The 21,182-nt window shown below is 48.2% G+C and overlaps 1 pseudogene; it reads left to right on the forward strand.

The window, feature by feature from the left end:
* Nucleotides 1-20,675: 20,675 nt before the first annotated feature.
* Nucleotides 20,676-20,959, forward strand: LOC107516710 (annotated as a pseudogene).
* Nucleotides 20,960-21,182: the final 223 nt, after the last annotated feature.

Below are 21,182 nucleotides of genomic sequence, written 5' to 3' on the forward strand. Positions count from 1 at the left end.
AGCTACGTACCCAGTGGCTACCTGTCCCTGAAGATGAACTAGATGCCCAGGAAGGCAAGTTCCTGATCTTAAAAAACTAACAATGTTGTAAGGGAGAGTTTGGTAAGATGAACAAATAACTGGTGGTCAGGGGCTTCGAAGAGGAGAAGTATTTAGATGGAGATATGGTGGGGGTTTCATGGGTAAACGAGACTTGAAATGAAATCTTGGAAGTCTACCAAGGGATATGTCGTGATGGCAAGGACACCCAGAACAGAGAGAGCAAAGAAAGCAAGGACAAGGAAATGGGAAGGTGAGGTTGGAGATAGAAAGTCCTCTTGGCCAGCAGAATGCTCGGGGGCGGGGGGCGGGCGGTGAGGGAGGGGAGAGACGAGACTGGCAGGAAATCCAGCTGACTCGTGTTTAGGTTTGGCTTCATTTGGTGGGCAGCGGGGTACGGCGCCCATGTTTGAGAAGACAAATGAAATAGACAGAGCTGGTCCTCTGGCGACCACGAGAACTGTGTCCAGTGCAGATGTGACAGGCATGGGGATGTGGCTGGTCACTCCTCCTGGGTGTGCCCTGGCAACTTGTTCCTGCCTGATACCATCTGTTTCGCTTGGCCTCACTAGAGTATGAGCTCCTTCAGAGTAAGGACAGTGTCCACGGTGACACTGACCGATGGAAATCTGATGCAAACCGCAAATGTGAGCCTCATGTGCGATTCTCAGTTTTCTACATTAAAATATAGTAAAAATAAACGGATGGAACCCATTTTAATTATATACTTTATTTAACCCAGTAGATTCAAATTATCATTTCAATGTGCAATGAATGTTAAAATTACTGAGAGATTTAATATTCCTTTTTTTAATGTATACTAAATCCTCAAGCTTTGATAGGTATTTTATGCTTACAGCACATTTCAATTTGAACTAGCCAACATTCAAATGCTCAATGCCACTTATGGCTAGTAGCTACCATATTGGTCAGGACATGGGTCTATAATATAGTGCCCGATACCCAGTAGGCACTCAGTAAATATACTGAGTGAATGAATGAATGAAAAGTGCCATCTCTAAAAATACTCCTGGCAGGGCCCCTCATTCTCTGTCTCCATTGCAATGCCCGGCTTGCTGGGGATGAAAGGTTGGGATGAATGTATTGAGAGCACAGGAAAGGCATTTTTTTCATTCATTCAGCTACTCCCCTACCTTTTGAGATTCATTCTCTCTGCCTCTGTTTAAAGTTCTTGATCTCTGAGCCAAGAACCCTGGAGACGAGCAGGCAAAGTGAGGCTAACTTGACCAATGCAAAGTATTCAATGAGATTTCTCTTTCTAATGAGTCTGAGGACCACTCCCCAATTCCCTTCTCCTGGTTCCCTGATTAATAGTAAATTTTGACACCCCCTGCCTGTGACATGGAGACACACACACACACACACACACACACACACACACACACGCATCGTTATCATCATCATCACCATCACCACCACCAACAGCCCCATCTTCTTAAGTCCTTTCCTAACCACCGTGAGTTTCAGATCTCCCCTCCAGAAAGGCTTCACTCACAGAACATCCTCCATCAGCTGAAGCCTAGAGAAGTGAAGAGAGTCTCCATTTTACTCATTACTGAAGGCCCAGGGCCTAGAACAGTGCCTGGAACACAAAGGCTAGATGCTTATTTGTCCAGTGAGCCCAGGCCCTCTGCCCCCAGTCCCTGCTTTGCCCACTGCTTCTGAAGCACACCTTTCATTTCTCACAGGTCCTCTGCTAAGGATATGTCCTTAAGCCTGAGAGCCTGTCCGTGCCAGGCAGTGAGGACTCCTGTGGAGAGATGGGGACAGGCTCAAACTGGTTTTCTCCAGTCCCCTTAATCCCGGCCTTTTTGCCTTTTTCCATTTGAAACGTATTTCACCAACTCCACCCTCTCAAGGTTTACTGTAACTAAGTACCACCTATACTATTATTTACATAATATTTTTTTAATGTAAGTCAATTCACTTTTTTTTCTTTTTACTTAAAGCTGTTTTTAAAAAGAAACTTTATATCATTACCGTAAATGGAAAACCTGTATTCATGGCCATATATAGGTAGCAACCATAAAAACAAACACAGTGAAACAAAACAGTGGTATTTAATTCGAGCCCTGGTTTAACAAAAGATGAGCCAGCCTAAGAGAAGTATTAAGACCAGCCAGACCCAACCCGAGATTTTCTCCATAAATCATCAGAAGGAGAGAAATATTTTTAAAGACATGTCATTGAAATGTCATATACGCGTAAAAAAGTACACACATCATAAACTTGATAAACTTTCACAATTGGTCATCTCGCATAACCAGTAACCAGATGGAGAAAGAGTAAGAGTGCTCAGAAGCCCCCTCTTTGCCCACCTCCAGTTGTTACCCGCCTCTCTCCATGAGCAACCCCGATCCTGGCTTTTTCTACCATCGACGAATTTTGCCTGTCTTTGCATTACATAAGAATGAAAACGTACACCATGCCATCTTGTCCTCTCTGGCTTCTTTTGCTCACCATTATGCTTGTGAAATTTGTCCATGTCCTTGCACGTAATTATTGGTTCCTTCTCATTGCTGGGCAGTGTTTCATGGTAGGAAGTCACCACGATCTGTGTTTGTTCTTCTGTTGATGGGCATTTGGGTAGTTTTCGAGTTTGGACTCTTATGGACACAGGTGCCATGAATGTCTCAGAACAAGTCATTCTCTGAGCATGTGTGCTCATTTCTGTTGGGCCTATACTTAGGTGTGGAATTTCTGGGTCATGGGGTATACATGTTTCAGCTTTAGTAGATAAAGCCAGAAAGTTTTGCCAAGTTGATGTATAAGTCTATACTCCTATTGCAATATTCGTGGTGTGGAGGAGGGGGAAATGTCCCCGCTCCCTCTTCTGGTTCTTTTAGCTGACTGAATAATTAGAATGAGGTAATGCACAGAACAATAAGAAGAGCAGATGTTCAGTAATTAGATGTTTGCCCTGCCCTGTAGATAGTTCATAAAAAGTTATTTCTGATAATAACTCTTACTATGGACAAGGCCCCTAATTTAAATTTTCCTAGGTAGTTGGGGGTGTGGAGCAAAGGTTTCTCTTGAGCTCAAAAGTTTAGCTCAAAATAATCCATACGCCACAGAGACACATCTTGGGGCAACTAATCCAGAACCTCCAGAGAGGATCCAACTTACTCTCCATTCTTGCCAACACTTGGCCTTTTCCATCCTTTTTAAATGTGCCCATTCTGGTGGATATGTATTTTCTATTCTATTTTATTATGGTTTTATTTTTTAGTTTCCTAATGACTGGCGAAGGTGAACCCCTTTTTAATGATAGAAGAAGAGGAATTTTAGAAGGGAATCATGTCACATAATGTTATAAATGTCATGCCCATGTACCATGATTAAACATCTTAAGTAACACCTGAAATTTACTATAGAGGGTTTTGTCTGAATTTTGTTACTGTTTCAGAAAGGAGCAGAAACGAATTCGAGTGTTGCCTCTGCTCTCTATCCACACCCTTGGGATCGCCCCCAGCCAGTGCCAGCTCCTCCTTGGTGATTCCTGAGCCAAAATACACAGCATAAGGATCTTTTCTGATCCAATTCCTTGGTTGGAAACCTCAGAATGAAAATCTGAGGAGTATCACTGTGGAAAAGATGGAAAATGTGCTCTGGGTTCACTAAGGGGCCAGGGCTGCATGCTTTGTGGTGATTTCCTGAACAAGTACTAGGCCAGCAACTCGATCCGTCATCATTTTTGATCACCGTGATCACCCTTATCTTCAGAACTTCTTCACCAATGCCTCTTCCTAGATGCTAGCCTAGGCATTTTTGTGGCCTTGCCCTCTAAAAGTTTCTGAACTGAGTTAATGACTCTAAAGTGACCAGATGAAGAGAACACAAAAGAAAACGCTCAGAATGAGAATGTGAGTGCCGGAGGCTGGCGGAGGAGCTGAGAGACAGGGCCTGGCGGCCAGCTGTCCAGCTCCTGCACTCACTGCCTGTGTCATTTGGGGCAAGTTACTTCACCTCGCTGAGCCTCAGTTTTCTCATCTGTAACATGGAGATGATAATAATGGTACCTTATTTAGGGGGTTACTGCAAAGAGTAAATGAAATGGTCGAGATGAAGTCCTTAGCACTCCGCCGGCACGCAGTCCTCGACAGTGGACGGTCTGGATGGTCGTGCTATTATTCTTACCGTGCACTCATGGGGAGGGGAACCGTGTCCTTTGACAAGTGCGGAAGTGGAGAATGAGGTCGAGTTCCTAAGGTCAAGGTCGGGAAAGCACCACGCACACCCCTTCCTCTAGTGAAGCTGGGAGCATGTTTGCAGGTTCACTGAGGAAGACTTCGCCGAGCTTGGTGGGAAGGCGTGGGAGTGGTTCCCCAAATATAGTGACGCAGGAAAGGGATAACTGGGTGCACAGAACCCCCAGGAAGTACACTGAAGAGCAACGAGAAAGATATAGGGGGAGACATCAGAGCATGGTGGCTGTCAGAGACCGAGTAGAAGGCACGCAACCAGCCACAGGACGCAGGACCTCTGCCTCCTCTCAGCGGGGGGTCCGGCTGGTCTGATAGCCATGGCAACAGGCAGGCAAGATCAGTGATAAGAAGGAAAAAGGAACAGAACTAAGAGCGGTAAGTCTATGCAAACGTTCTCACAGTTATTTTGTTTACTTCTCATAAGTGTCAAATGAGGCCAGAGAGGTTAAGTGACCCGTCCAGAGTTAGCCACCAGAATATCCTAGAGGCGGATGTCAAGGCCTCCCCTTTCCACTACCCCAGGGGAGCCGAGAAAACAGAATTCTAATTAAAGATCTGCTGCGAACTTCCAGGCGTGTGGCCACAGTTTCCCCCTGGGTCCCTCGCAACCTACACTGCCTTCGCTCTTGTTCTGGTTACCTCTTAATAGGTAACGAACCACCCCCAAAGCTTAGGTCTTCAAACAACCATTCGTATCATCTCTCGTGGTTCTGTGGACTGACTGGGCTCATCTGGGTAATTGCCACATAGGCTCTTTTGTGGTCACAGTATACAACGACTTGGGTCATCTCAAGGCCTGACAATTCAACATCCAAAAGCTTTGCTGACTCACTTGGCCAGCAGTTGAGTTCAGCTAGCCGGCTGGCAGCTGAACTAGGTGATGGGTTTCGGGAGGGAATCCCCTAAAAGTGAGTGCTCCAGGAGGCCAGGTGGAAGTTGCAAGGTTTCTTGGCATCCAGAAGTCCCACAGCATTGCTTCCCCTACCTTCTATTGTCAGTCGCCAAGCCAGCCATCTTCAAGGGGATGGCGAAATGGCCCGTGGGACAGAGAGATGTTGCGGAGGCCATCTCTGGAAAGCACAATAGGCCCTGGCTCCACTCCCTCGTCGCCGATGAGAACCTCCGGATGTAAGCCAGGCCTTCTCTTCTCAAACTGCTGGTCGTTCCCTGGGAAGCGAGGGGCAGCTGCTGCTCTCCAGAGGCAGGGGGGCAGAAACGAAATGAATCAGCGCTTTTCCTCCACTGGGTCTCTCCCTCCTTCCCAGCCCCTGAGGCTGGGTTTTACAAAGCTCACAGCAGGGCAGAGCGCCAAGCCTTGGGTGGAGGTGCTACTCGTTAAACAAATTACGTTTTTCCCCTCCTCTTTTGAAGGGCTGTTCAGATCTAGGTGTTGTGGAAAGCCTGGATGGGTTCAGGACCTCGGGGACCCAGTGCATATGAAGGAGGGGTGTTAAGCAAAGCATCCCTCCACTGGGATTCTCTAGATCAGGGGTCAACGAGCTTTTTCAGTAAAAGACCCTCTGGCAAATGTTTTAGGCATTGTGAGCTTTCCCTGGTCTGTCACAACTAAATTCTGTCGTTACAGCTTCAGAGCAGCCAAAGACAATATTCAAACCAACGAGCGTGGCTATGCTCCAATAACATTTTATTTACGAGACTAGATGGAGGCCAGAATCAGCCCGAGGTCCGCAGCGTGCTGACCCCTGCGCTAGGGCCTCGTCGATTACAGAGAGCAGGCTGGCAAAGACCGTCAGGCCCAGGAGATGATATAGACCCTCGAGCATTACTTCCCAGCTGAGATCCAACTGGCTGCCCGTTGTGACGTTCCCACAGCGACCTCAAAGGAGCCACAGGATGCCTGTGGGAGAGTCCGCTCCACGCATGCCAGGTTTGTTACCAGTGTCTCAGCTCCCACAGCTTCTCCCCTGGTCCTCATTGTCAGGATCCTCACTCCCTCCCAGAATCCCGCAGTGAGGCGTCTGGGTCCCCCGTGTCACCAGTAGAGAGTCTCAATCCGGCGTCTGGACAGAACCTGATAGACCCTCCTGGTCGTCTAGGACAAGACACAGAGGCAGACAGGGTGCTGCTCCCTGAGACTTCTTGGAGAAGGAAGTCAGGACAGGATAGGCAGCAGGCACAAGGAAGCCAGGCAGATGCCACAGCTCAGAGCGGGAGAGAACTGACTTTTCTGAAAAGGTTTCATGCCGGGGCAGCATCTGTGAAAAGTTGGAGTGGGGTGCTGCCTCCATCGGGTGGGCCCCTCCTCCCTGCTGCCCACCCCCCTCCTCCCTGCTGCAGGCTTTCTTTCTAGGAACAAAACTACATCTGTTTGGCGACACTCTGATACTCTGGAATCGATAACTAAACCTTTCAGGCCCTGGCAAACGACAGCCCATCTTATTCTGATGGGGGAAGCTCCAGAAATGCACAGACTTCTTGATCCCAAATCTGTCCACAGGCGCCCCTCCCCACCCAGGAAGTCCCTGCAGCCCCTGCTCCCTGACCCTCGGCTGGAGGAAAGACTGCTCACATTCACCACCACCGCCGCCAGCCCCCCTCGATTCTAACAGACGCTTGGTTTTGAGTCTTCACTTTACTTTTAGTAACTTTTAGTTCACTTTTAAAAGTGTCGTGTTTCCTTTTCTTCTTCTCCTCTCTCCTCCCAGGGGGCTCGCTCTCTCTCTCTCTCTCTCTCTCTCTCTCTCTCTCTCTCTCTCTCCTCCCCCCCTCCTCTCGCTCAATGGATCTCGGCCACACAATAGAGTCTGAGCAAGCTTGTTCGGGCCCCTACAATTATCTCATCTTCCCAGTCCCTCCACCCTCACCCCCTCGAGGCCTCTGAGAAGCAGGCAAAGACAAACAAATAAAGGACGGGAAGGGACCCAGCCGGCTTTTGCAAGGCCCCGGCAGTGTGAAATAGCGAGCTCACTCGCTCATCTTGTCTTCTACTCCCCACGGGCACCAGCTTCCCCTAAAGTCCCAACAACAACAAAAAAAAGCTGAACCTACAGGTGACACCCAGGTCCACTGCAACAGCGTGTTGCAATGCAGGCTCCAGAATCTGTGTGTCCAGCTGAGCACACAGACCTCCCTCCCCCTTCCCCAGTCCTTTCCCTCCCCTCGATGCCACACATACTTCATGGCCCCAACTCCCCTTTCCGGGAAATCTGTCGTCTCGGTGGAGAGTCCGGGGGAGCAAGAGGTTACCACCAGCACGTAGGCAGTTTGCTCTCTTACTAAATTGCTGCCAGTCAGTGGTAGTAAAAACTGGCTTTGCAAGGCCCCCTTCCGCCTCCCCTCCTCTCTCCCACCTGGAGGAGGGCTGGGAGGACAACACGCTGCAGTTTCACAGGCAGACCCATTTCTCCTCGGAGCCCCTTCTGCAATGGGAAGCCAGCTGGGGAGAGGGCAGCTGCTCAGCAGAGACTGAGGGGGAAGGGAGGGAGACTGGAGTTTGGAAAAAAGTGATGAAATCATCCAGTTTGGAAATTAAGAGCCATGGAGGAGGGGGCTAGCAAAGGATCCTTCCCCAAAGGGAGAGGGGCCCCCTCAATTGGGGGATTCTTTACGGCCCAGTGTAAGGATGGAGGAAGCCCCTGCAGGAGGAAGCCTCTCTTCTAATACCACGCTCGCTAGAGCAGCCTCCTCCCGGAGGTGAGGCAAACCTCCTGTCCCCGCTTATGGCTCTTAACACTGCCATTCAGGCATGGCGCTCTGGGCAAGATGTCCTTATATTACTTTGTGTTTCTTTTTGTGTCTCTCATCCCTCTCCTCCACCTCCCGTGACTCCCAAAGCTGGGTGAGGGCAGGGACCCGTGTTCTCTGATTCCCGTGCACCCGGCTTCCCCGTACCCCCGGCGCATATCCGCCTTCTGCCTGGCTTGACCCACAGCAGCCAGAGATTGCCCACCCTCCCTGCACACCTCCAAGTGGGCAGCTTCAGTGATTCCTCTTCGCTCAAGGGCAGCGGCAGAGTCCGAGCTTCCGCTCCCAGGGCACTGGTCACTCCACTTACTCTGGGCTGTGGGCCTGCAGCAAAACCCCGTGGACGGAGTGCTATTGTGTACAGAGCTGACGCCAAGCAGCATTTTCTGGACGTCGGTCATTCAGGGACCTGCTTCTAATTTGCGCCATATCTTTGAACCAGCTCGGTTATTATTATCTCCTTAATATTTACCTTCAAACCAACACACTTATTTCATTTAATTAAAATGCCACAAACAATGATGAACCTGAGAACGCCCGTTTAATATACTACTTTTTCTTTATACATGAAAACAAAATACTTAACTGGTCAAGTACAAATGACCTCCGGTATACCACCTAAAATTGGCTCACGTGCCATGCGTTGGTACAAAACGTACAAGCTCTTTTCATCTTCAGGCCGGGTTCAGCATTTTACGCAAGTCTCTGAGGTTCCGTACCCTCATCTAAAAAAAACGGGAACAAAATGCCTGTTCTTCCTTCACGAGATGATGAGCACACCATGAAAGGCAATGGGCAGTATAAAAGACTATCCAGTCGAAAGGAAATTTTTAATAGGAGACATGGCCAGGAGAATGGCACAAAGTTTGATGGGCATGAGAATTCTGTTTGAGTATAAATTGCTGAAAAAGGAAGGAGTAGAGAATGCTGTACATACGCAAAAGAATAGAAGCCCTGCAACGGATACTGCAAAGATATAACAGAAATGGGAGAGAAACGTACTGACTATTAAAAGAAACAATGCCCACCCACATGAAAAACGCAAATAAAAGAGCCTATAGGGAATTATGGCTCCAATTATAACTCTATTGAGCTGTGAATGCAGAGCGAGGGGACGAGAAGCCTCTGGATGGATCGTGGGGAGCTCTGCGGCCTACACAGTGGGCTGGGAAGGCTTCCTGGTGCTGTGAGAAACCAGAGTTCTGAGTTCTGAGGGTGTTTCTGGAACCCTTTTCTCCTCTCCTGCACCTCATCTCCACATTCCCATTGAGTTTCGGCTGCGGGCAGTGGGTGCCTGGTGGAAACTGCTTTTCTGGGGACTGGTGGTGGCGGGACATCAGGGCCATCAGAGGCAGGAGCACCTGTGTCTCTGAGGTGTCTCTCAGCGCTCAGCGCCCTCTGCTCCTCTGAGTCCCTTCCATAGCCCCCCACTCACCCTCTGTCAGCCGCAGCCTTCGTGTGTACCTCCTCACTGAAAACCTTCCTGACTGCCACCTCCATTGAAACCTGTCTTCCTCACCTTCTGCAAAGTGTTTCTCCCTCCTCTCTGCAACTCATCACGGTTCAACTATTTCCATCTCCTGTTTCGTTGTTCCTCTCTGTCGCACTGGAGCTTATCTTGGGGTTGGCCTCTTTCTTGCTTCCTCTCTGCGTTCTCTGCCTTTCCCCCTCCATCATCGTTAACTTCATTAAGGATATGATTTTTCATCTCCATACCCACCCACAGCTAGAAGCCTCTTTCTTTGACCCATCTCTTTTCTTCCACAGAAGAGTCCTGGGGTCTCTGCCATATTGTTAGAGTAATCGGTGCACAGAACTCTAAGGTAGCATTGTCTGGGCTTTGGGCAGAAGGGGAAGTTTGGAGTCACAAAGAATCCCCTACCATGACACACACACACACACGCACGCATGCACGCACGCACGCACAGACGCACGCACCCACCCTTACGGGCTGTATGGCTGCAGTGCAGCATTGGGCACCTTGCCAATACGTTCCAAGTTGTGCCTCCTGCTCATGAGCCAGAATGGCAAATCAATACTTATTTCCATCCACATCTTTACAAAATAGTAAATAACCTGGAGGCTCAGCCAAGTCAATGACCTCAGCTCCCGTTCTTTGTCCAGAATCCTGGTCTCTGGACCTCCAATGTGTAAAGGAGCATTGAGTTGTAACGCCAAGGACTTGAAACAACCAGAATGAACACAACATATTTTAAAGGCAGTTATTTTGGGGTCCCAATGCCAGCTCTGCCAGCTAACCCACGTGGTGACCCTTTGAAAGTCACCAAACTGCTTGGAGCTTCATTTTCCTCACCTGCAAAATGGGATAAGAACACCTAGCTCACAGGGCTTCTGTGCGGATCAAGAGAAATCACTCATTAAGGTCTGCGGAAGGATCTCTGGTACAGAGAGCAGGTTCAGCTCAGTGTCTGCCGAACCCCAGTGTGGTATTTTCTGGGGGGTGGGGGGGGGTGCTTGCTTCTGGGACCAGTCCTCTGACTTTGAAAATTCCGGTTCAGAATATGGGGTGCTTAGGATTCTTCAGGGCCACCTGTTGGCACTCAGCCACATCTCTCCTTCCCTGGAGGTAAAGATTCCACAGAGATCCCCTGAACTAGAGCAGTGCCCTTGATGAGACCTTCACCTGGCAGGTGTGCCACCTGCCGCTACCTGTCCACCTGCTTGGTCCTGGCTGTCTGGAACAGGACCTTCTCTCTGGGGGAAAATATTATTGTTTTTTTGGCCACCTCTTTGATCCTCCAGAGTCAATATTTGCAGAGATAAGCACAGTACTATGTAGCCAGCAGAGTTGTTTATGACTCTGCCCCCATCCCATTGGGTCCTGGTCTCTTCTGGGCCACAGTGTGAGGTGAGGGTGTGATTTTCAACAGTGGTCAGTCCCGTTACTCACCCAAACTGCCTTGGCGAGGACGTGGAAGAGGGGCTGGAATCAGTCTGTGCTTGTTCCCACAGACGTGCTCAGCCCACTCGGACGGGAACGCCAGACGAGAACGTAACGTGACTTTGCAGAAAGCTGGCAGCCTGGACTCCTGTCCGTCCCAATCTTTTCTGTAACATATCTCAGGCTGATCCTGGCCTTTTCCATGAGATTGCGAGGCCTCAGAATGGTCTTTTCTATAAAAATAAGATCTCCTGTTTCCGCTTCACATAAAAATGCCTGGAGGGATTTTCCACCTGATCTGGAGGACGTATTTCAAAGGATTTGACTTAAGATATAGTTTTTGAGGGGGTGCAAAATTCCCTTTGCAGTGGCCTGGAGGGGAGGGCACTCCCAGGGCCTGGGTGAGCAGCGATTCTCCTCTACGACGATGCATGGGATGCAGTGGAAGGCTGGAGTGACCTCTTATTAGGAGGGACATGCTACACATACTCATCCATCAAGGACAGAGAAATCAAATGCGTTTCGAATAAAGCCCCAAACCAAAGCCATGAGGACCTGTCGTCAGAGTCGCAACTGAGCCACTTCTCAAGTGGGCAACTCTCTATAATTATAATGAATCCCTGTCGAAGCAGGGACCGACTTATTTAACCATGGTTAATGGTTTTCTGGAGAGACACAAGGGAGGCTGGCCCGCCAATAACAACGGCAACAACAATGCGAGAAGAGGAAGAATAGAAAGGAGAAGAGAAAGGAGGAGACACAGGAGAGCAGCACGGCCAAGTGGTCTGCTATGGACCAGGCTCTTAGCAAAAGGACTGACAAAAACCACCTCATTTAATCATCTGATATAATTCTCGCAGCAACCTTTTGGAGGAAAGCGAGGCTCTGAGAGATTAAAGTGATTTGCCCAAGCTCATACGGCTTGCAGAAAGCAGGTACCAAATGAGATTGTGCCGACCTTGATCAAGGGACTTCCAACAGATCCACATTTGAGAAAATCATCCTCGTGTACTGTAGACAGCCGGGCCCTTATTACCCTTCTTTAGTCATTTCCTTGACACCTCATCTTTTTCCCCTTTGAGATGACAGGATCCTTTGTGTCCCTGGCATGAGCACAGGCCAGGCCCCTGGGACAAGGTCATCAAATAAATCCAGATGACGAGTGCTTTCCTTAGCCAACCAAAGATCTGAGATTGACATAAACCTGCCCTGAAGCACTTGGGAAGTTTGGAGGCATTCATGAATTCCAGGGGCATCTGCCACATGCCAGGCACTGTTTTCTTTGTTTGGGATGGCTCAGTGAAGAAGGCAGACAACTCTCCCTGCCCCGGTGGAGCTTACGTGAGAGGGGGCACAGGAATGGCTGGCAGATACCAAGAAAGCTCGACCCAGGTCCAGCCTGCTTTCCACGCTGCAGCCAGAGAGGATTCTTTACAAACACAAACAAGATCAACTCGGATGCTACTTTTTAAAATCTTTCAGTGGCTTCCCTGTGCTCTTAGCAGAAAGACTCAAAGCCTTCAAGTCCCTGCATGGGGTCCCTGTGCCTCTCCTGCCTCATTCCATCTCTAACCAGCCCTTCTAGTCCTTTCTCTTCTGAGCATTCAGTTCCCCTTCCATCTGTCTTCTCAATCGTCTCAGCTTCTCCAAGGAAGTCTTGTCTTCCCATCGTCAAATCCCTCCTTACAAACTCCCCGAGGACCCTGAACCTCTCAGTCGCTCTTCTCACAATTGCAGCTTCATATTTCGTTGTGCAATGTCTAATGAATGCCTGTCTCCTACCCTGGACTGCAAGTTCCTTGCACACAGGATTGACTTGCACTCAGCACTGTGTGTCCAGAGCCTCACCAGGGCCTGGTCCCACACGATTTGCTGAGTGAATGACTCTTTCGCACCACCATTCTGCACTCCATACTTCCAGTGATCTTCTCACCCAATCTGTGTGAACTTCCCTTTCCTAAAAAGTGAAAGGGCAGGAGATTGAGAGCTGTGGGTAGGATGATGCTCTTGGCACCTAAATCTCAAATTGGGACCTGTGGTCTCATAGCATAGGTGCCTATAATAGGGAAAAATGACAGAATGTTCGACCTCAGACAGTCTAGATCATGTGGTCACTGTACCTGTGTTGGAAAATAGAAACCACCGCAGTATGAAATCCTGGAGAAGGAATGGGGTGAAATGGATTATTAGCGAAGCTTATTTCCAGAAATTCTCTAAAAGCTCGGTGAAAGCTTTTTACCAAAGCTTGGAGCCGCACTCCAGAGAGCTCTGGTCCACATCACTACTCACCTTCTCATTAGAAAAATGCAGGACTGGGCTGCAGAAGTTACTTTCTAATTAGAGACATACGAGGCATTCCTTCACTCATGCGTTCACGTGACATATATTGATTAAGCCCCTGTGTGCTGTGGGGACGTAAAAATGAACTCGACTCATGCAGCTTTTGTCCTCGGAGTCCTGCCACACCCACAAAGCGGGCAGGTCGTGGGGTGAGGGGGTGGGGCACTGCCAAAGAGCTGCAGGGCGATGTAGCAGGGTGCCAACCCCAGCATGGGAAGGACTCATGGCCTTGGAAAAACTGAGGAACTGAGTCGAGAGACAGATAAGAGTTGCTTGGGTCGGGATGCCTCAAGGCAGGGAGGTAGACACAGCCTAGGGTACTGTGGGAACTGCTGGTGCTTTGGTGTTGCTGAGAAGTCAAGTGTGAGACTGGGAATGGTGAGAATGGAGCTGGAGCAGGAGGGAGGGGCCGGGCCTTGGAGCAACTTTTAAATCCTAGGAAGAATCTTGAACTCCACCATGTCAAACAATGGAGCAGCGTTGAGGGTTGTTTAATCAGAAGAGTAACACAGACAAAACTGCATTTGAGGTAGTTTCTAAGGTGGGGAAAGGGGGTTTGAAGGAGACCAAGTTGGGGCAGAGAAGCCAGTTAGAAAGTTACGGCCGTGTCTGTGGAGAAAAGAAAAGAGCTTGGTCTTGAGTCATAGGGGAGGCATGAAAGGGGAAGGGTTCAAGGAAGATGCAGGAATCTGTTCTTGGAAAAGCTAGGGTACGATCAAAGCAGTGTCCATTTTCTGAACTCCGTCTACATGCCAGACACTCTGAAGATTTTAATATTTATCCAAGTAGATAGGGAACCCAAGATGAATGGAGGCTTCCAGGTGCTGGGATCCTCGATGTGGGGTCTAAACCGCTTAGAAATGGTGTGCAGATGCTAACAGCAACTGAGCTGAGAGCAGGGGGAGGGAAAAGGAGTTGGGGATCAAGGACAGAGTGGAAATGAAAAAGAGCCTGTCCCAGCGATTTGTTCAGGGAAGAATTTTATCGAGGACTTTGCGAGAGTCCAAAGTTCCTGTGAAGGTTTGCATACTCCGATGCTTATGTATGCCAGAAAGCTAACGTAAATAATTGACGTAGGCAAAAAGCCAGACAACCAGTTGTGGTGGGGACTGTGACAAAGGGGAGAGCTCACGTGCCATCGAAACAAGTCAGCCTCTGCTCTGCTCCAAATGACCGTGGCCTTCCAGGAATGAAGGCTCGATGTAGCCAAACTGGATGATTTTCAAAGTGCAACCAGTTCTGTAGGCTTTTGCATGAATTCTCCCGATTTGAAAAGGTCAGTAACTAATTTAAAATGTAGGAAAGAAGAACATGGTCCAAAAAGCTCATTTAAAATGTAGGAAAGAAGAACATGGTCCAAAAAGCTCACACGTCATGCCTATGAGCTAGACGTGGGTTGAAGGCGACGTGAGTCCTCTGGTGTAGACCACTTCTTCCGGCAGTGTATTTGAACGAAGGCAAAGGAGAATCAGGCTGGAGCACAGAAGGGCAACCAGGACGAGAGGGGCTGCCTGGGGTCCTGGAGGCTTGCCAGCGTGCTGATAGACAAAAAAAGTATCATTTGGAGAAGGACAGAACAGGTGTGGTTTCCCCTCCACCGAGGGACGGGATCTGCCAGGTCATCCCCTTCTGGAGTGAGGGAAGCCTGCTGCCATGTGCACAAGACTTGTCAGACTTTGAGAACTCCTTTGGCATTCCAGAAGCTCTCACCGGGAGTTACGTGGTCAGCACTAAAGGTAGCTGCGTGTGGGCTGCCTGCTGGAATTATGCCCCCCCACCCGTGCTGCTCTTGCAGAGTGCCCATTTCTGTTCCTATTCTGTAACTGGTTCTGTGACACCTCCCATGCCCCCAGCTTGATCCCTTCTCTTCAGACTCCAGTTACTGCCCTTGGCTTTTCTTTTTCACTCCATTCTGACCTCCCAGGCCGTCTCCAGGGTTGACCCCCCGCTCAGGTCTGACCTTGTAGCCCTGTGATTTAAGATAAGAGATGGGAACTGAAATGTTTCCACATTTAGAAAGAGAACTTTAAGATCAGTAATTACTATAACAGCAAACGAAGAGAAGATATGTCCTCGGAGCTCTCCAGAAGGAGGGTCAGTGGACAGGGACCTTGGTGGTTTCATCAGCTCAAATCCAGAAGCGTCCAAGAATAAGGGCAGTTTCTACACACATCCCTCACTGCGCCAGGCACTCCTTGGTGCCCCTGCTGTGAACTCACAGAATTCCTCCAGCAAGTCAACCAGGTAGGAGCCAATATTGTCCCCATTTACAGAGCAGAAACTGAGATATATAGATGGAGAACTTAAGTTAGGTGGCTCAGGACACGTAGCCTCTTTTCCAATCCAAACTCAGCTCCAGAATTGGTGTTCTAAAATAGTGCTTCTCAAATTACCCTGGGGAAAGACCAGTTTACCCCCAACTCATCACGGACTGCCGCTTTCAGAAAATAGGAAAATAAAGCGAATGGCTAGAAAAAGACGATCATGCGCTTGGATGGCACAGCAGTGGCAAATGGCTCTAAATGTTTCTGAATGCTTACTGTTTGCTTCCACGCCTCTCTTGTCTGGTGCGGAGCAGCGTCAGGCCAAACCCGCTCTGCGTAGGGCTAATCCACCTCACAGTACACTCGCTCCAGCCTGAGGATGTGAAGGGCTGAGCTGGACACCGAAAAAGATGACTTCCATGAATTCCAAAGACTGAACTGCTAACCTCCACCTCTCACCGCAATATTTAGGATTCGTGAGGGACTCTGGCTCTGCGTTCCTGTTTTGGATGACTTAGGGAGAGTGAAGTCCCCTGTGTTTTGAGATTACTTAGCTCCGAAGGTCCCCCCGAAACCAAAACCTGGAATTCCATCTCCTTTTGCAAAGCCTCCGCTCGGCCGGAAGCGTTTGCAGGGCCAGCTGTTTTCGTTCCTGCGCTCATTAATAAAAGTAGCAAATGCAACAATAGCCACCCTTCTCTTTCCTTTGTCATGTCCTGAAAGGGGGCAGGGAGGGAGCAGGAGAGCCTGCAGACGCAGGGGACGTGCCAGACGTGCAACAGGAAGGGCTCAGCGAGAAGAGGGCTGTGAGGAAGGAAGGCAGGTGGGCGGATGGCAGGCGGCGCCGGGCGGAGGGGCGGGGGAAGGGGCCGTGTGACAAAGGCAGACTGACACATGGAACCAATTACCCCAGGCAGTGCGGCGGGGGTGCACCTGAGAATTAAAGAACACCTGGCAGTTTCTGGAACAGAGGAGGATTAAGAGCTGCCGAGGAAAATGGGGCTGATGACAGAGCAGGGCTGAGTGAGATGGTGGGACTCTGAGAAACGCTCAGGGAACTTGCTTGGGGACTTTCTTTTGATCCCTGGATGATTGGGAGGTGGATATTTATCACAGTCTATCAGTAAGGCCCGGCCGGGGATGGGATGCTCTCTAGGTCTTTTTATTTATTTTTTGTCAGAGACTCGAAAGAGGGAAATTGATTACAGAGACAACAGAAAACTTCCTGGGGTTAGAGAGAGCATGAAGTTCTGAGGAGCTAAGATTCTTCAGCGAGTGTTGCCATGTTAAACACAAGACACTGGTTAAATTTGAATTTCGGATTCATAAATAATTTTCGGTATAAAATATTTCATGTGTAATGTAGCACATGCCACAAAATTGTGCATTTTAAAATGATTTAAGTGGTAGGTTCTGTTACATGTATTTTACCATAATAAAACGATTAAATTATAAAATTGTATTCTGTTTGTATGAAATTTACATTTAACTAGTGCCCTGTGTTTTATTTATTGCATCTGGCCACCCTACACCCAGCAGGAGCTGGGGGGTGGCGGAGGAGGGGGTGGCTCCCCAGGAGGACACGGGGCCACAGAGGAGCCAGCTGCTCCTGCTCCTGCTGGTGCTGCCCGAGACACAGCAGGAAGTGGAGAGAATGCGGGAGAAACGTCTGGCTCCGCCCCTCCTCCCCTCCCTCCAAAGACCCTCCTGCTCCTCCCAGCAGCCAGAGCTCCAGAGAAGCCTGAGGGCAAAGGAGCCTCAGAAATGCAGGGGCAGGCAAAGGATCAAAGAGCAGACGTGAAGTTATTTTAAATGACCCCGGAGGTCAGACTTGCCAGGCCCAGTGACCACAATTTTGTCTTACCCACGGCTGAAATGAAGCCCATGCCTCAGTCAGGTCATCCAGGTCTTTGCTCCTTCAGGGGAGGAATTTCCCTCTACCCTTATAGGGTCTTTCAGCTGGTCTATTGATTAAATCTAAATGAGACAGGTTGACAAGACAAAATAACCTAATTTACTTACAGGTATAGGTACAGGAACCACACCACGAGAGGTTCAGAGACAGAAAGGTAAAATGAGGTATATATGGCATTCTGAGCTAAGGATGAGGTAAGACACCTGAGACTTCAGAGGGGAGGGGGGTCATTTGTAGGAGGATAATAAGAGCAGATGTTCAGTAATTAGATGCTTGCCTTGCAGACATAGGTCATAAAAAGTTATTTTTGGTAGTAACTCTTATGGGCAAAGCCCTCAATTTGAATTCTTTAAGGGGGAGGTAAAAATTTCTTGAACTCAAAGGGTCTTCATTGTCTTTAGCTCAAAACAATCCAGGATGGCACCTCTTAGGGAGGCCTGTTCTGAACCCTTCACTCCCACTCTGCTATCCATCAGAAAGTGTTCACCCACCTGATGCTAGCAGAGCCAAACACTAAACACTGAGAACCGCAGTGGAGAAAGACTGGCTATTTCACTGATGAACAGCACCATCCATTAATGCTCAAAAGCCAAACTCCACACAATGGTGTTAGGTTACAGATTATATAGCACAAACTCACAAGACACCTGGGTTAGGGGCTTTGGGGTCATGCTAGGAGCTGGGGAGCTGATTGGTCGCAGGTGAGGTGAGGGTAATAAATCACTTCTTTAGGTATTGAGGACAGCTCTAAGGTCTCCTTTGACGTCCCTCTGTCTGGTTTCATGGGAAAGTAGCCCAGGAGGGCTCAGGAGTGGAAACATAACTTAGGTCAAGATGTTATCTTTAGCCTGCAGAGGTGGGACCCTGTGACCATTAGTGATGTCCAGACTACCATCTTCTGCTGCCTCGGGGTTGCTGATTACCCAGGGGAAAGGCTAGTTCTGTGATGGGGAGAGAAGGGGGGGGAGGTGATTTCTAGAGCCAGGATTTAAGGCTAATTTTAATCAAAGTCATAGGGACCCTCGGTTTCAACTCTCTCAATCCGTGAGCCATCTGTAGGTGAGGCATTACTGCTTGCTGCTAAGGCAGCAGACAAGAGCACATATGTGTACAGCTTCAAGCTAGGAATCTAGGAGGGTTTTAGTTGGGACGTGAAAGATATGATTCTCACCTTGTAGCTGGGCCCCTGATCTAGTCATTCCTTTATGCAACATCTACTTATGAGATAGGCACTATCCACAGCAATGGAGTATATGGTAGTAAGTTAGACACATTCCACATACTTGGAGTACGTAAGGTTCTAGTCATTTGGGGGTTATATAATGCAATGGGAATGAACTGAAACACGAGACATAAATGACAAATGTGAGACTAGCAGAGAAATGGCAAGGCAGCTCACTCACGATAAATAGGAAATAGGTGGTCTAGGGGATACCTACAATAGGTATGTACTGTGCCCAGCCTGGTACTCAGCGCTGGGGACGGCAGAATAGAATTGGACACATGCTCCTTTCTCCAGGAGCTCAGGAAGTTGCTTATAAGAATCCTCAGAGACCACAGATATTTGCTCACTCTTCTTGGCTTCTCATAACTCTAGAGGGAGGACATTGGAGGAAGAGAGCAGATTGAGTTGCCCGCAGTTCTTGGGCTCCCAACGAGCTCTGCCTCCAGCTCTGTGGGTCTTGAGGCCTCAGTGTTCTCTGCTAGTGCTCTGTGATTTCTTTTGTCCCGTTGTGTTGGTACTTCTTGGTTCCATGTCTAGTTACTTCTGACAGCCCCTAAGCAGTGGTAGGAACCACATCTAGTCATGTATAACCCTGGAGCACCAAGCTCAAAGCTATGAACGAATGTCTTGCATGTTTACCCATCGCCCTGTGTAGGAGGAGCAGAAACTTCGAACTGGCTCTGGTGTCAGGCTGCTGGGGTTGAATCCTGGCTCTGCCAATGACCAGCTCAAATAAAGTTGTATAAACTCTTAGAGTGTTTCTTCATTTGTAAAACGGAAGTGATAATATCTCATGGATTTGTTAGGCTGAATAGCATAGTGCCTATAAACGTGCTTAGACCTGTATCTGTTAGCTGTCATTATTTATTAATCCCATTCATAGATTTAGAAACCAATAATAAATTTGCTCTCAACTACCTATCTTCAGGTCATTGTTTTTTCAGTCTTTGGGTTATGAATAGCTAGTGTGTTATGAAATCACTTTAATAGGTATAATACAATTAGAAAGGGTTCCATAGACCTACCCAATTTCAACATATGGGCCCCCTGTACTAACAAACAATTCTTGAACATCAACCAGGTGTCTAAGAATTCAACTGAATTCTGATACTCTACCCAGAGCCAGCATCAGACTCTACAAGCTAAGGGTTCAGTCCTATAAGATTGCCACTACACACCCCCACACTTCAGCCACCAGCTGCAAGCCCACTCTTACCTGTGCTTCTGCTTCTGACTAATCAGCTATAGATTAGAGGTTCTGATGACTCCCTCCCACTCAGAATGACAATCACTAGTCCAGGTTGTTGCCTATATTTCTGAGCAACTGGTAATAAATCAGAGGTTCCCACAATTCCTTTCTTGGGTTTGATTAATTTGCTACAATGGCCCTGGCTCACAGAACTCAGAGAATCATGTTACCTACAAGATCACTGTAATTGTAAAAGGATGTAACTCAGGAACAACCTGATAGAAGACAGGCATAGGACAACCTGTGCCAAAGGGTTGTGGGGCTTCAGGCCCTCTCCCAGCTCACCATCTCCCCGCATCTCCACCCGTTCACCAACCCAGTAGTTCTCTACAACTCGTCCTCTTGGGGTTTTATGGAGGCTGCAATTGCATAGACATGATCGATTTAATCACTGGCCATTGGCAAATGATTCAATCTCCATCCCTTCTCCCCTCCTTGGAGGTGTGTGTCTGTGTGTGGGGGTTACTAAAAGTTTCAACCCTCAAATCACAATGTTGGTTCTCCTGGCAACCAGATCCCGCCCTGGGGTGCTCCCAAAGTCATCTCATTTGCATAACAAGAGACATTTTATCACTTTCAACACTTGCAAAATTCCTAGGGTTTCCGGAACTATGAGCCAGAAACTACAGACAAAAAGACTAAATACAGTCTATAGCCATGCCACCTTGAATAAGCCCAATCTCGGAAGTTAAGCAGGGTCAGACCTGGTTAGTACTTGGATGGGAGACCACTTAGGAAGACCAGGTGCTGCAGGCATAAAAAATAGTCTTTCTCCACCATCACCGTACATGCTGTTGAGTGTTTCTCGCCATGTCTTCTCACAAGACTTTCAGGATCAAGTAGTGGTTCCTGGCCAAGAAACAAAAGCAAAATCGGCCCATTCCCCAATGGATTTGGATGAAAGTTGATGACAAAATCAGGTACAACTCCAAGAGGAGACACTGGAGAAGAATCAAACTGGGTCTATAAGAAATCACACATGAGATGGCACACATATTTCTGCTGTATCCGGGTTGCTTGGATCTTACCAAAGTACTGAGAGGAGCACTACTATCTGGAGAGTTGGGCGTGTTTTACTGAGAAATTATTGGAAAAATGATTTTCTTCTTTGTGTAATATGCTTCTACACTAGTAGGTTGGATCAGTAATAAATATGTGAAGCTTTAAAAAATAAAATAAATAAAAAATAAATTTGAAAAAATTTAAAAAGTAAATAAATAAATAAGGGTCCTTGAAATCTGTGAGGTCAACTGAGGGTTGCCTCACCTAAAAAAAAAAAAAAAGAAAAAAAAAAAGAAAAAGAAAGAAAAGAAAATT

Source organism: Rousettus aegyptiacus, unplaced genomic scaffold (assembly GCF_014176215.1).
Source record: "Rousettus aegyptiacus isolate mRouAeg1 unplaced genomic scaffold, mRouAeg1.p scaffold_m13_p_2, whole genome shotgun sequence".
Lineage (NCBI taxonomy): Eukaryota > Metazoa > Chordata > Mammalia > Chiroptera > Pteropodidae > Rousettus > Rousettus aegyptiacus.